The following is a 14,140-nucleotide window of genomic DNA, read 5'->3' on the forward strand; positions in this document are numbered from 1 at the left end:
TACCTACTATTCCCCGGCGCAATATATAGCCCCTTTTCGTTTTACGCTTTCCATAAATATAATGCGTTATATATTTTTATTATTATGGAGACAGTGTTATAAATGAGTGTTATTAGCGTCATTAGTGTGGTGCTAGAGGGCTTGTTGGTGGTGGTGGCGGTCGCTATAGTGTTGTTGGTGTTAGAGGGGATGTTGTTGTGTTGGCTGTATTGTTAGTGCTAGAGGGTGAGTTGGTGGTGCTTGTGTTGGCTGTCGTGTTGTTGGTGCTAGAGAGGGTGTTGTTGTTGATAGTGGTATTGGCTACAGTGTTTTTGGTGCTAAAGAGGGAGTTTTGTGGTGGTGGTTGTGTTGGCTGTAATACTGTTGGTGTTTGAGGTGGTGGTGGTGATGCTGGTTGTATTGAAATTGGTTGTTTAGTTGGAGGTGGTGCTAGAGTAGGTGTTGGTGAGGGTGATGTTGGTGGCCATATTGGTGCGGGCGAAGAGCATGTGTTGGTAAGGATAGTGGAGAAGTGTCTTCACAAGACCCTCACTTCATGCCCTGTTTCCTGCCAGACATCAGCACAGAACACAGACGCATTCTATTGCAAACACACAAGATACAAAGCATCTCGTAGCAAAAAAAAAAAAAAGCGTTTTTTTTAGTACACAAAACATTGTTTTTATGGTGATCTTAGCTAAAGGTTCTCGTTGTTTCTAAATATATATCATCTTGATTACTTTGTCTTCGCTGTTCTAAATGCCTTCTGAACGCCTTGGCACAGTGTACAGAAGTAATTGACTCATATTCGCAGCACAAGAAGGTGCTGCAAATATGAGTCAACACCCAGGGAGTGTTGGAATCCTGGGTAAAAAAAAAAAAAAACGGACGAATTCTGAGGCAAAGGCTCCTGACGCAGCCTTATGATTCATAGTGATCTGTGTCATGGTAAAAAAAAAAACGGTACAGAGTAAACATATAATATAATCGACGTTTCGCTCTGGTTAGAGCTTTATCAAGGTCTACAGGAGCAAAATAATGGATTGCTCCATTTCAAGTGTCTAATGTTAAATGAGTGTCTTCTACCATGCTTGTGGGCAATTTGGAAAATGCCATAGATTTCTTTCCAAAGTACTAGACCCGGATGGCCTCGCAGAAAAGCAAGAAATTATACGGAGTTTGACAACAGGAAGGTATTTGCTCTACTTTCTACCGGAATCATCCGTTTGAGACTATTCTATTCTCAATGACGATAGGGCAAACTCTCACCCATTGATTTTTGTCGCCATTCAGCGCTTGGGAATGGATAGTTATCATACATGATCCACGATATGATCGTGTTTGTAATTAATAATCTTCTAATATTAAATTTTTCAACGACGAAGTACCTGATAATTACCCTCTCAGTTCATTATTCTGTTTTCTTTGGTTCGCTGGAAGAGACTGTTTACATCGGCTTCAAGGTTTGCTATGTGCTCGATCGATGTCATGCATATTCTAGTATAGTCTGTGGACAATGTTACAGTGTTATGAATTGCATATTTGTCTAAGTCATATACGACAATGCGATTTGTGATGCGTGTTGGTTAGATATTTCCAAAACGGTTAGATATTTCCAAATTTGTTTTAAATGGAAAATTACTGATCTCCAATCACATGCCATGCGGAAAGAAAAGTTTATAGAAGGGAATCTGTTCTGATTTTATATATCTTTACAACTTGAAGAGTTTCCAAATTTGAAGCAATTTGCTTGTGGATTCATATTAGTTTTTTGGTACAATGTACCTTTGTAAACAGACATCTTCCAAAACGAAGTATGTCAAGTCCAAATATCACACAAATATATCTGATAAGCATTTAAAGTCTACTCTAATAATTGGCTCCTTAAGCTCGAACTCTCAGTTCGATGATATTTTGAAATTAAAAACCAATTTCCATAATTCCAATTAATCTTGTGCAAATTAATTTTGTGTCAGTTTTTTTTTTCACCTGGAGTTTAGTAACTGATTATACTGTCAGAGCATTGGCTTATGTTTGACATTTTTACTCATTATAAACCATTTCTCAGTGTTAGCACACTATTGCTCCTCGTAATTGGCACATTTCTCTCTTGTTCTGAATCATATCATGATGATTAGAAAAAAAGATCCAAATAAAACTTGTTTAAATTTTATTCATTCATATTTACAAAACTATTTTTTAAATGGCTCGCAAAAATGTGTAAAATATACGATGTGGCCCTCTTGGTGAAAAGTTTGGAGACCCCTGAACTAATAACTAGATCCAATTACGGTATTTTGCCTTTTTCGTTCAAGAAAGTGTACGGTCCTTTCAGAAGAGTATTCTCACTCCCTGATGCAGATTAATAAAACTACCATCAACAATCTGCAGGACATTTATGTTCATTCAGCAACGTGGAGACAAAACTGCCTCGTATAATCCGACAGAAGTCCTTACAACGATACCGTTCAGTTTAACTATGGCACTTCCGTTACCTATTAGTTCCATTTGACACACTTTAGAACACTGTTTAACTTGGTTTACTCGTGCGACGGTGGATCGATCTTACATGATTCCTCACTCTTCATAAAACTACAATCACGAGAGTGTAAATTTACCTGTTGTTTAACTGATGTATAAGTGACCTACTTCATAACTGACCAAGTATCTACCTGAACTGCTGTATAGAATACATTCTGTGTATATTGATTCATAATACAACAGATGAACTTTATAGCTGACCTGTTACGTATCCTAATTACTCTACACCTGACTAATTGATTAATGTGTTACTGTATAATATAATTATCCGATCCCTATGTCTTTATACGTGAGCAATATTTTTTTCAATTCTAGCATAAATTTCGATCGCTAATGATCCTTAGATTTCAAATTAAAAAAAAAAAAATCGAAAAAGAGATAAATGATTATATGCGTCTCGAGTGACGCTCACATTAGCGGATTATCGATGGAGCATATTGTGTTATTCGGCCAATTTATCACGTGAGAATTATCAGCATTCAGAAATCAATAATCGCTTCACCTGTTGCTTTGTCCGGACTCCTTACACGAGTGTGAAGTTGATTCATATTCTCTGACTAGCTGTCTCTTTGTCTACGTCTTATTATGTCTCTGCTTGTTTCTGTGTGTTTGTTTCTGTCTGTCTCTGCGCCAGTGTTCCTATACTGCTCTCTACATGTCTCTGTTTACAACTGTGTTTCTTTACCACTAATATGTTCCTGTTTGTTTCTGTATTTATCTTGTCTGCATTTGTAAGTTTCTCTCTCTCTCTCTCTCTCTCTCTCTCTCTCTCTCTCTCTCTCTCTCTCTCTCTCTCTCTCTCTCTCTCTCTCTCTCTCTCTCTCTCTCTCTTTTTCTCAGGCTAAATTGAGAATCAAAATTCCTGAATTGGTCATAGTAGTTACAAAGTTTCAGTAAAATGTAAGAGAGAGAGAGAGAGAGAGAGAGAGACAGAGAGAGAGAGAGAGAGAGAGAGAGAGAGAGAGAGACCAAAGAAGAAAATAGTAGCTGCAATTCCTCGACTCAAGAGCCCTTTAGGAGCCTCAAGAGACACCCCCTTCTCGACTCCTTGGAGATGTCGAGCGGTGAACACCTGAGAGGTCGAGCGGTGAACACCTGAGAGGTCGAGCGGTGAACACCTGAGAGGTCGAGCGGTGAACACCTGAGAGGTCGAGCGGTGAACACCTGAGATGTCGAGGGGTGAACACCTGAGATGTCGAGCGGTGAACACCTGAGATGTCGAGGGGTGAACACCTGAGATGTCGAGCGGTGAGCACCTGAGATGTCGAGGGGTGAACACCTGAGATGTCGAGGGGTGAACACCTGAGATGTCGAGGGGTGAACACCTGAGATGTCGAGCGGTGAACACCTGAGAGGTCGAGGGGTGAACACCTGAGAGGTCGAGGGGTGAACACCTGAGAGGTCGAGGGGTGAACACCTGAGATGTCGAGGGGTGAACACCTGAGATGTCGAGGGGTGAACAACTGAGAGGTCGAGCGGTAAACAAGCTTCAAAGATTCAACAGTAAACAAAACAACAAGAAATAAAGCATAATAAAGCTTAAGCAGACAAGCTAATATCGTAATTGAACACGCAATAAAACGAATTAAAATTAAATGAGACGTAAGATTGATCTGATAAGGGTCTCCTGAGATCCCGAGACGGAGGAGGAGATGGAGATAGAGAACTAGGAAGGATCAGACCAAGAAAATAGAGAAAAGAAAGATAAGAGGGACGGAAAAGACTTTAGAGAAAGACAATGATTAATTAAGAGGAGAAAGTGTTGGAGGAGAAGAATAAGAAAGAGAAAACTTGAGGTTATTCAAAGCTGTTTACACATCACGAACATAACTCACTAAAACACATTTTAAATAAAACAACTCAAATAAAACACAGCCTAACTTGCATAAAATACTATAATTCCATAAAATAACATAACTCGCATAAACCACAGCATAACTCACATAAAACACAGCATAACTCACATAAAACACAGCATAACTCACATAAAACACAACATAACTCACATAAAACACAGCATAACTCACATAAAACACAACATAACTCACATAAAACACAACATAACTCGCTTAAACCATAACATAGTTAACATAAAACACAGCATAACTCTCATAAAACACAGCATAACTCACATAAAACACAACATAACTCGCTTAAACCATAACATAGTTAACATAAAACACATAACTCACATAAACGCAGTAAAAGGTAATGAACAGATAATAACACACAAAGCATGTATAAATCACACAAAACTCCCACGTTACTCACACAAAATACAACATAACTCGCAAAGCGCAACACAGCTCACATAAACCACACAAAAACTAAAACCATCCAGCTTTTAAAACAAGAAGTATATTTAGTTATAAATTTGATAAACTCGCTATACTGTGCACAACCAATAAACTCGTTCACACATGATTCCTAAATTATTACGAGGTCTATACAAATACCTCGCTACCCAGGTCTTTACAGACCCCACCATCGCCGAGGTCTTTACAGACCTCACCATTCTACGAGGTCTCTAAAGGCACCCAGTTACAGAGGCCTCAGTAGCCTAGTTAATTATGCAATGTCTTACTCGTAGGAGGCCCCGAATTATAGTTTACTACGTACATAATATACAGACAAGACGGTTGCAACTACGGGAATATCAAGTCGGGTGAAACATCCTGTATAGAACTCATGGTTATTCCACAAAGGTATAAAACATACTGAAATTATGCTGTGGTAGTGGCACAGTGTAAGCTGCACAGAGAGGAGCAAGATTCCCCGCAGTCAGAAGTCCTTGAGCAAGGTAGGTGTGTTCTCAATCGATAGAGAATTGTCTCACTAAGATGAGGAAGGGAAGTAGAGCAAGAGGAGGGGAAGAAAGAAAAGAGGAAAAATGATGAAAAGGCGGGAGGAGGATAGAAGAAAATGGGAGAAGGGAGGAATTTGAAAAAAAAAAAACAGAGAAGGGAAAACAATAGTGCAGGTGAGCAGTTTAAGAATAAGGCAAGAGGCAAGGAGAAAGACAGGCAGAAAAGGAAAGGCTAGAAAGAGGAAAAGAGGCAAGAGAAACTAAGAGAAGGGAAATAAATGAGGCAAAAGAGACAAAAATGTTGAGAGAGAGAGAGAGAGAGAGAGAGAGAGAGAGGGAGAAAGGACATTATTAATAATGACAATGGATATAAGAAGAATTCAGAGTAATTAAGAAATAATTTTACTTATTAGTAAAAACTAATAAATGATAACACTGAATTAATGCCAGATTATAACAATTAGAAGTAGATATAAATACCGTATAAGCTTGTGTTTCTTATTTTTTGCGAATCTTTTGCTCTCACCGTGTGTGTGTGTGTGTGTGTGTGTGTGTGTGTGTGTGTGTGTGTGTGTGTGTGTGTGTGCGTGCGTGTGCGTGTGTGTTTATGTGTGTGTGTGTACTCACCTATTTATGACTGCAGGGGTCGAGACACAGCTCCTAGGGCCCCGCCTGTTCGCTGTGTACTCACCTAGTTGTGCTCACCTAATTGTGGTTGCAGCGGTCGATTCACAGCTCCTGGTCCCGCTTCTTCACTGGCCGCTACTAGGTCACTCTTCCTGCTCCATGAGCTTTATCATACCTCTTCTTAAAGCTATGTATGGATCCTGTCTGTACTACATCACTTCCCAGTCTACTCCACTTCCTGACAACTCTGTGACTGAAAAAATACTTCCTAACATCCCTGTGATTCATCTGAGTCTTCAAGTTCCAACTGTGACCCCTTGTTGCTGTGTCCCATCTCTGGAACATCCTGTCTCTGTCCACCTTGTCAATTCCTCTCAGTATTTTATATGTCGTTATCATATCCCCCTATCCCTCTTGTCCTTCAGTGTCGTCAGGTTGATGTCCCTTAACGTCTCCTCGTAGGACATACCCCTTAGCTCCGAGACTAGTCTAATTGCAAACCTTTACACTTTCTCTAGTTTCTTCACGTGCTTGGCTAGGTGTGGGTTCCAAACTGGTACTGTATACTCCAATATGGGCCTAACGTGCACAGTGTACTGGGCCCCGAACGAGTCCTTTTTAAGATGTCAGAGTGCTCTTCTGAGGTTTGCTAGGCGCCCGTATGCTGCAGCAGTTATTTGGCTGATGTGCGCCTCAGGAGATGTGCACAGTGTTATACTCACCCCAAGATCCTTTTCCTTAAGTGAGGTTTGTAGTCTCTGGCCCCCTAGAGATATATATCTATATAATATATATATATATATATATATATATATATATATATATATATATATATATATATATATATATATATGAGAGAGAGAGAGCACAGTCCCACTGGGACAAACCGATCACGGAAAAAAATCGCCAACACAATGCTCACCAGCACTTCAGGAAAGGACAAAGCTCGTTTCCCAGCGGTGAAGGCACCACATTCAAGAGATTTCCTTTTAGCTGTTCCCAATTCCTCCCTGGGCACTCGAATTGACCCACAGGCCATTCGGATTAGTGTTGCACTTCGCCTAGCCGCCCCTAGCCTCACCGAACATAGGTGTATTTGCGGCAGGGCGACGGCTGATCAATTCGGACTTCATGGTCTCGTGTGTCACACAGCAGAAGGGAAGTATGCTAGACATGAGGGCAACGACATCATGGAGAGAAACCTCGCCACAGCCCGTTGCTCAGGTCAACGGGAACCCCAAGTGCAGAGGTCTGACGTAAGTCAAAAGCGTCCTAATGGAGCCACTATGCTAACCTGGAAGGATGGTAAGCAGATTGCCTGGGACTACACCTGTGCCTCCACATTGGCAGACACTTGCCATACTCTGAAGCTGAAAGGGATTGAGCCGCGAGCTACAGGGAGACCCAGAAGATGGGCATATATGACGGCCTTTCCCCTTGCTATAACTTCATCCCAGTAGGCTCAAAGCCCCTTGGAGCATGGGACAAGTGTGCTCTAAAGTTCCTCAAAGAGCTGGGTGAAAACCCCATCACAGAAACCAAGGATCACAGAGCGGCCAGCTTCCTCTTTCAGAGACTCAGTGTTGTGATCCAGAGGGTAAATGCTTGCAGCATTCTGGGCAGGCGGCCCACCGCCGGGGAGCTGGACGAGTATTTGAGACAGCTCTGAGATGTTATCTATGTTATTCTACTTCCTAGTTTATTTTTGTCAATGTATTTTGTCTTTAAATAAAGTCTACATAGAATATAGGGGTGGTAGGAGACAATATTCAAACAGCTTCAGGGAGAACCTTGAGATTTCCCTGAAGTAAGTTTATTCTTTTCTCTAAGGATGAGGGTCCCCAGGACAGTTCCAGAGGTGGTATCTCCCTATATATATATATATATATATATATATATATATATATATATATATATATATATATATAATATAATATATATATATAGTCTAATGATAAATTAATTACAGTTCTTAAATAATAATTGCTGTGTCCAAACTCATTAAACACTCAAATATAATTATTTGCATCAGGGGAAGTAATACATCACCTGTATGCAAATTACGCGACTGAGCAATTAAGCTTCATCAGAGCCTCACCTTAATTACCAGGTAACACGGAGGTGGTGGCAACCACTACCCCAGCACGGCCCATCAGCGCAAGCCATAGGCCTACTCATAGCCCATCAACAGGTCATTATCCTGTTGGTAAAAGAACGGTTTCTCTCCCCTCTTCAGTGTGTTGGGATCTTGAAAGTTCGTCAGGAATTTCTTGTTCTCTATCTCTCTTTTACGGAGTTTCTGTCATCTCTAATGAACCCCAGAAAGTTTCTGTCATCTCAAACGAACCCCTGTTTTCATAATTGTGATCACTCGCTCGATATCCTCAGAAAAACGCTTAAACAATTCTTCAGTAGCTACCTCAATTACTAAGGTCAAAATTCACTGCAAGAGGTCATTTAAGAAGCACACATTTGACCATCGATGATCGGTTGTTATACTTTTCCAGTCATTAATGTGTTCATTACAATCCACAAACAGACTTGAAATGTACAATGCTATAAGTATACTCCCATCTACTCATTTCGATAATTTACACACACACGTATCAACACTGCCATACTAGTTATCTGGTGGTTCCAGCTTTAACTAATGCACTTGGGAGCAAGAAAGTTTTAGTTCCAGTTGATCACGCACAAGTATTTTTAGGCGGGGGTCATAGTAGAGCCTAACATATTGTTATTGATCTTCTGAGTTTGTTTACACAAGCGTCAAGTCATCCAGAAACCGGGAAAGGCGGCCAAGATTTATGTCAACGTTTAAGAAGGCAGTTTTGATGAATGATTTAAGCATTGTGATACCTGCGTGGAATATATAACGTAACTCGAGAAAAAACCTCATGAAATTCAAATTGAGATCATGAAACCATGAAGACAATTGTGTGTGTATTAAATTAGGTATAATCACAGTCTCTCATATATCTTTTCTCCGTCTACCTTGAAGTGTATCTGAAATGGGCAAAAGCGCACAAGCATTCACACACACACACACGTCTGGACCAGCATACGAGTCCGGAGCGCCACACGCGGTGCCAGAGAGAGTAGCTGCAACACCCTCCAACTGCGGTGGTCGGGTAACAACTGGCATCCTGGCCAAGACTTTTCTCCTATCTGGAAACTCCAGTCACGCACAGTTGCCACTTGTAGATTTTTTTTTTTTTTTGCTGGATTAAGAATTTGACTCTTCGTAAAGAAAATGGCCCTAGATTTTAATTTACACAAATAAATTTGTATGTACTTGTTATATTAGCTGTGTATAGCTTGAGTTCATGGCTTGAAACAATGTTAGTTTTATTAATTTTATTGTTCTTGTTGAATTATTAGTTTCGGTAAACACACACAAACACAGCTGGAAGCTGAAGACTCAGGTAAGTCACAGGGGTGTCAGGAAGTATTTCTTCAGCCACAGAGTTGTCAGGAAGTGGAATAGTCTGAAGAGCGAGGTAGTGGAGGCAGGTACCATACACAGATTTCAGAAGATAAAGTTCATGGAGCAGGGAGAGAGTGGACCTAGTGGCGACCTGGTGGACCTAGGCTGGAATATTGCTGTACATTAACATCTCCGTTCAAAACAGGTGAAATTGCAGATCTAGAGAGTGTACAGAGAACCTTTACTGCACACATAACTTCAACAAACACCTCAATTACTGGGAACGCTTGGAAGCACTTGACTTGCACTCGCTGGAACACGGGGGAGAGATATATCATAATCTACACTTGGAAAATCCTAGAAGGGATTGTCCCGAATCTGCACACAGAAAGCACTCCCTACGAAAGTAAAAGACTTAGCAGGCGATGCAAAATACCCCCAATGAAAAGTAGGGGCGCCATTGGTACACTAAGAGAAAACACCATAAGTGTCCGGGGCCCAAGACTGTTCAACAGCCTCCCACCATGTATAAGGGGAATTACCAATAAACCCCTGGCTGCCTTCAAGAGGGAGCTGGACAGATATTTAAAGTCGGTGCCGGATCAGCCGGGCTGTGGTTCGTACGTTGGACAACGTGCGGCCAGCAGTAACAGCTTGGTTGACCAGGCCCTGATCCACCAGGAGGCCTGGTCGTGGACTGGGCCGCGGGGGCGTTGATCCCCGGAATACCCTCCAGGTAGACAAGAGGTGGGGCCAGGAGCTATTGTCAGCATAGTTGCTGATCCCCTGTATATGTTTATGTAGCATATATGAGTATCGTAATTAGTACCATCTATATAGTTTATGGAATTTGTGCATGGGGCTCAACAACAATAAACCATCTCAGACCACTAATCACCCAACAAAAGGCTGCAGTCAGAATGATAACAAATTCCCACTACAGACAGCACACTCCACCAATATTCAAAACTCTAAACCTACTGACAATACAAAACATCCATACTTATTACTGCACCTACTACATACATAGAACACTTAACTCTGACATAAACCCTCCCCTCAAACATCTTACCAACCTCAACAGAACACATGACCATAACACAAGGCACAGATCACTCTTTGATGTTCCTCGTGTCTATCTCACGCTATGCTAAAACTCAATGCACATAAAAGGCCCTAAAATCTGGAATTCATTACCTGTGAATATAAAAGAAACACTGTTTATAAATTCAAGTCTCTTCTCAAAAATCACTTACTCACCCACAACTAAATAAATACTGAATAATTGTATCTCATAAATTGTATCTCATATATGTATCTCATTATTGTATCTCATAAATGTCAACCTGTGACCCAATCAAACTTTGTTACTATTTAACTTCATTATCTAACAGAATACTCCATTCTACTGATTACACAGCAACAGAGTAAATGACCATATGACCTGTCTTTGTAATACTCATTTGTACTAAATTGTTATCTGTTTTTCAATAATTTTTGTACCACTGAATATATCATTGCTTAGTTAATCTTAAGTTAATTTTAAGCCTGCCCATAATGCTCTGCATACAAGGGGCTTTGGCATGCTACACTTTAAAAATTGTATTCCTTGTACTTCTCTGTATCATGTTCAAATAAATAAATTAAATAAATAAATAAATAGACGATCCCTTGCTAGGCCTAGGGGCTAGCAAGTGACGTCACACAGTGCCACTAGTGAGCGTCCCTCACTATGCCTCCCTCTCAGATCCAGCGTAGGCTTCAAGGCGACAGGTAGGCTTGGCCATTCCCCTCACAACTCTGCTAATGTAAGTGAAAACGACCCAGCAAGTGTGTGTATCTCCAACCATCATATCTCAACGGAACCCTCTCAACACTATGACTCGGTCCCTGCAGCCCTGTACGCGCGCGCGCGCGTACAGCATGCCACAGACACGAGAGAGAGAGAGAGAGAGAGAGAGAGAGAGAGAGAGAGAGAGAGAGAGAGAGAGAGAGAGAGAGAGAGAGAGAGAAAGGGGGATCAGCCAGGAAGATTGGAACTATTATTACCATGAATGCATCCGATGTAAACAGAACAAAATATGAAAGGCCTCTCATCGGTAGCGACTATTCAATGTTGAATAGCATGATGAGAATGGGAGAAACCAAATTTCAGAAGAGGAACCTTTGAAAGAATTCTTAAATGCATTCAAATAGGAGAGGAAACTGGAAAGAACGTAAACGAAAGAGATGGTGAAGTTCCTGGCTGGAAAATACCCGGAGGCGTGGGCTTTCATACCTAGAAGAGAAAATAATAAAAAAACCGTGGTTCAACCAAACATGCAAGAGCATGGGAAAACTGTATAAAGCGAAAGGCAGAAAATGCCGAGAAGTGAGTAAAAGAACCAGGAGCGAATATGGAATGGTGAGAAGAGAAGCTGACCAAAAATTGAATGACATAGCAATAACAGCCAAGTCTAAACCGATCCTGCTTAACAATCAGCTAAGAAGAAAACGACAGTGAAAGACTACGTAATAAGACAACAACTAAAGAGAGAGAGAGAGTGTTAGAAGAAGTGACAGCGAAGTCTGTGAAGAATAGAACAATCGATTTAAGGTTTGCTCCGTGGAAAAAAGGGGCATCACCAGACAAACAAAAAGGGCTCATAATCCGGTACTGGACACCAAATACACGGCAGGATGTGAGGTGAAACAAAAAACTTGAGTTACCGGCTACATCTAAAGCAATGGGACCCGATAAAGTATAGCCATGGATTCTCGACAGTCGCCATTGTTTTAATCATGGGGGAGCGCTAACCCCGTAGGAATTATACAGCGCCTATAGGGGGAGGGGGTGATGGAAGGTATTCAAGCTCAATTCAGGGAACTGGAGCACAGATCCAATTCCCTAGATCAAGAGCCCCTCACCCTTGAGGAGTCGACAGTTACCAAAGATCTTGAAGATACCGAATGTAGCCTGACATTTAAGAATGGATACAGGCAAGAAGTATTAAACTACACACCAGTATCACACACAAACATGCTGTATAAGGTAATGGAAATAATCAGGAGAGTGGAGTATGTGTAAACAAATGGTTTCATAAGTAATAATTGATATAGGTTATGAGATGGCAAATTTTGTCTCGAGCAGTTGCTAGAGTTCTTTGAGAAGGTAACAGAAGGGACGCAGGATAGAGGGTTAGGTGGATTGTATCTTGGATTGCAGGAAGACAAAAATTTGAGAAGCATCCAGGAAATAACAGGGAATGCGCTACAATGGACCCAAGAGTATGTCACTGAAACAGTGATCGTACGTGAAGAGCTGGCAGAAGCGGAAAGCATAACAAGTGGAGCTCTACAAAGATCAGTTCTGTGATCAGTACTGTGTCTGGTTACTGCAGAAAATGGTGCTGTACCTAGTGGAGTAATAACAGACTTCGGAGGCGAACCTTAGATTTATTTAGCATAATAGTACAGGCAATATCTTGGCAGCCAGCCCACGCTAAGGCTGAGGGCCTTGGCGAAAGAGCTGGGGAAAGGCATGTTTCTAGTAGTATGTCTGGTGCATGAGTGAGAGGAATGTAGCGACTTGCCCATCCAGCTCCAGGTTTGAACTCGGACCACCAGACGGCAGTACGAGGCCTAGGTGGAGTGAAGCAAAAATGTAACCCCCTGTCGAGTCTTATATGGTATATGTAAATGATATACCAAATTCAAGTTTTCTCTCAATCTTTTAATTATGCAGACCCTTCCTCCATCCATCATTATTTTGCCCCTCCCATCATTATTTTTCCCCCAACATGAAACATGAAGCACCAGCGTGAAAGCCTCATCACCTTGTTAAGTATACGAAGAACCAAGAGTTGATCTAAAGGTTTGCAAAGAGATTAGAATCTGAGGGGAATAGCATACAAGGAAAGACTTATTTATTTTAATTTATTTATTATTAATTTGGGCATGATACATAAATGTACAAAGAAATACAGAGGTTAAGTGTACATGCCAAAAGCCCTTTGTATGCAGAGCATTATGGGCAGGCTTAAAATTAACTTAAGATTAACTAAGCAATATATTCAATGGTAAAAATTACAGTAAACAAATAACGATTAAGCACAAATGAGTATTTCAAAGACAGGTCATATGATCATTTGATGAGTTACTGTGCATTCAAGAGAATGGAGTATTCTATTAGGTAATGTAATTAAAAAAGCAAAATTTGATAGGGTCACAGGTTATAATTTATGAGATACAGTTATGCAGTATTTATTTAGTTGTGGGTGAGTAAGTGGTTTTTAAGAAGAGACTTGAATTTATAAACAGTGTTTCTTTTATATTCACAGGTAATGAATTCCAGATTTTTGGGCCTTTTATGTGCATTGAGTTTTTGCATAGTGTGAGAGGGACACGAGGAACATCATAGAGTGATCTATGCCTTGTGTTATGGTCATGTGTTCTGTTGAGGTTGGTAACTTTAATATATAACACGAGGAAAGAGAAGTACCAAAGGAGATAAAATCATGACATACAAAATAATCTGAGGATTCGAGTGGATAGGAACACACTGAGATGCGAGGAGAGAGAGAGCCAGAAACCATAAATGCCAGGTAAAAACATAGATGACCATTAGTAAGTTACGCAGATGGGGTGCGTAAGTAGTAGACGATAATAGTTGTGATTAGTAAGTAGGACCAGGTACATACATAGTTACACAAATTCTTGTACAAAGTAACATATGTGTAAATTACCTAGCATAAGCCCCCCCAAAAAATCAGTGACTTATA

The 14,140-nt window shown here is 40.7% G+C and overlaps 1 protein-coding gene across 1 annotated transcript in view; it reads right to left on the reverse strand.

Moving 5' to 3' along the window:
* The window catches only part of LOC128694892 (protein artichoke), an 83,526-nt gene extending 74,449 nt beyond the window's left edge, over positions 1–9,077 (reverse strand). Inside the window, exon 1 of the mRNA XM_053785250.2 lies at positions 8,052–9,077. The gene's annotated coding sequence lies outside the window, so the exon portion shown is untranslated. The remainder of the gene's footprint in view (positions 1–8,051) is intronic.
* Positions 9,078–14,140: the final 5,063 nt, after the last annotated feature.

Source organism: Cherax quadricarinatus, chromosome 45 (genome assembly GCF_038502225.1).
Source record: "Cherax quadricarinatus isolate ZL_2023a chromosome 45, ASM3850222v1, whole genome shotgun sequence".
NCBI classification, from domain to species: domain Eukaryota; kingdom Metazoa; phylum Arthropoda; class Malacostraca; order Decapoda; family Parastacidae; genus Cherax; species Cherax quadricarinatus.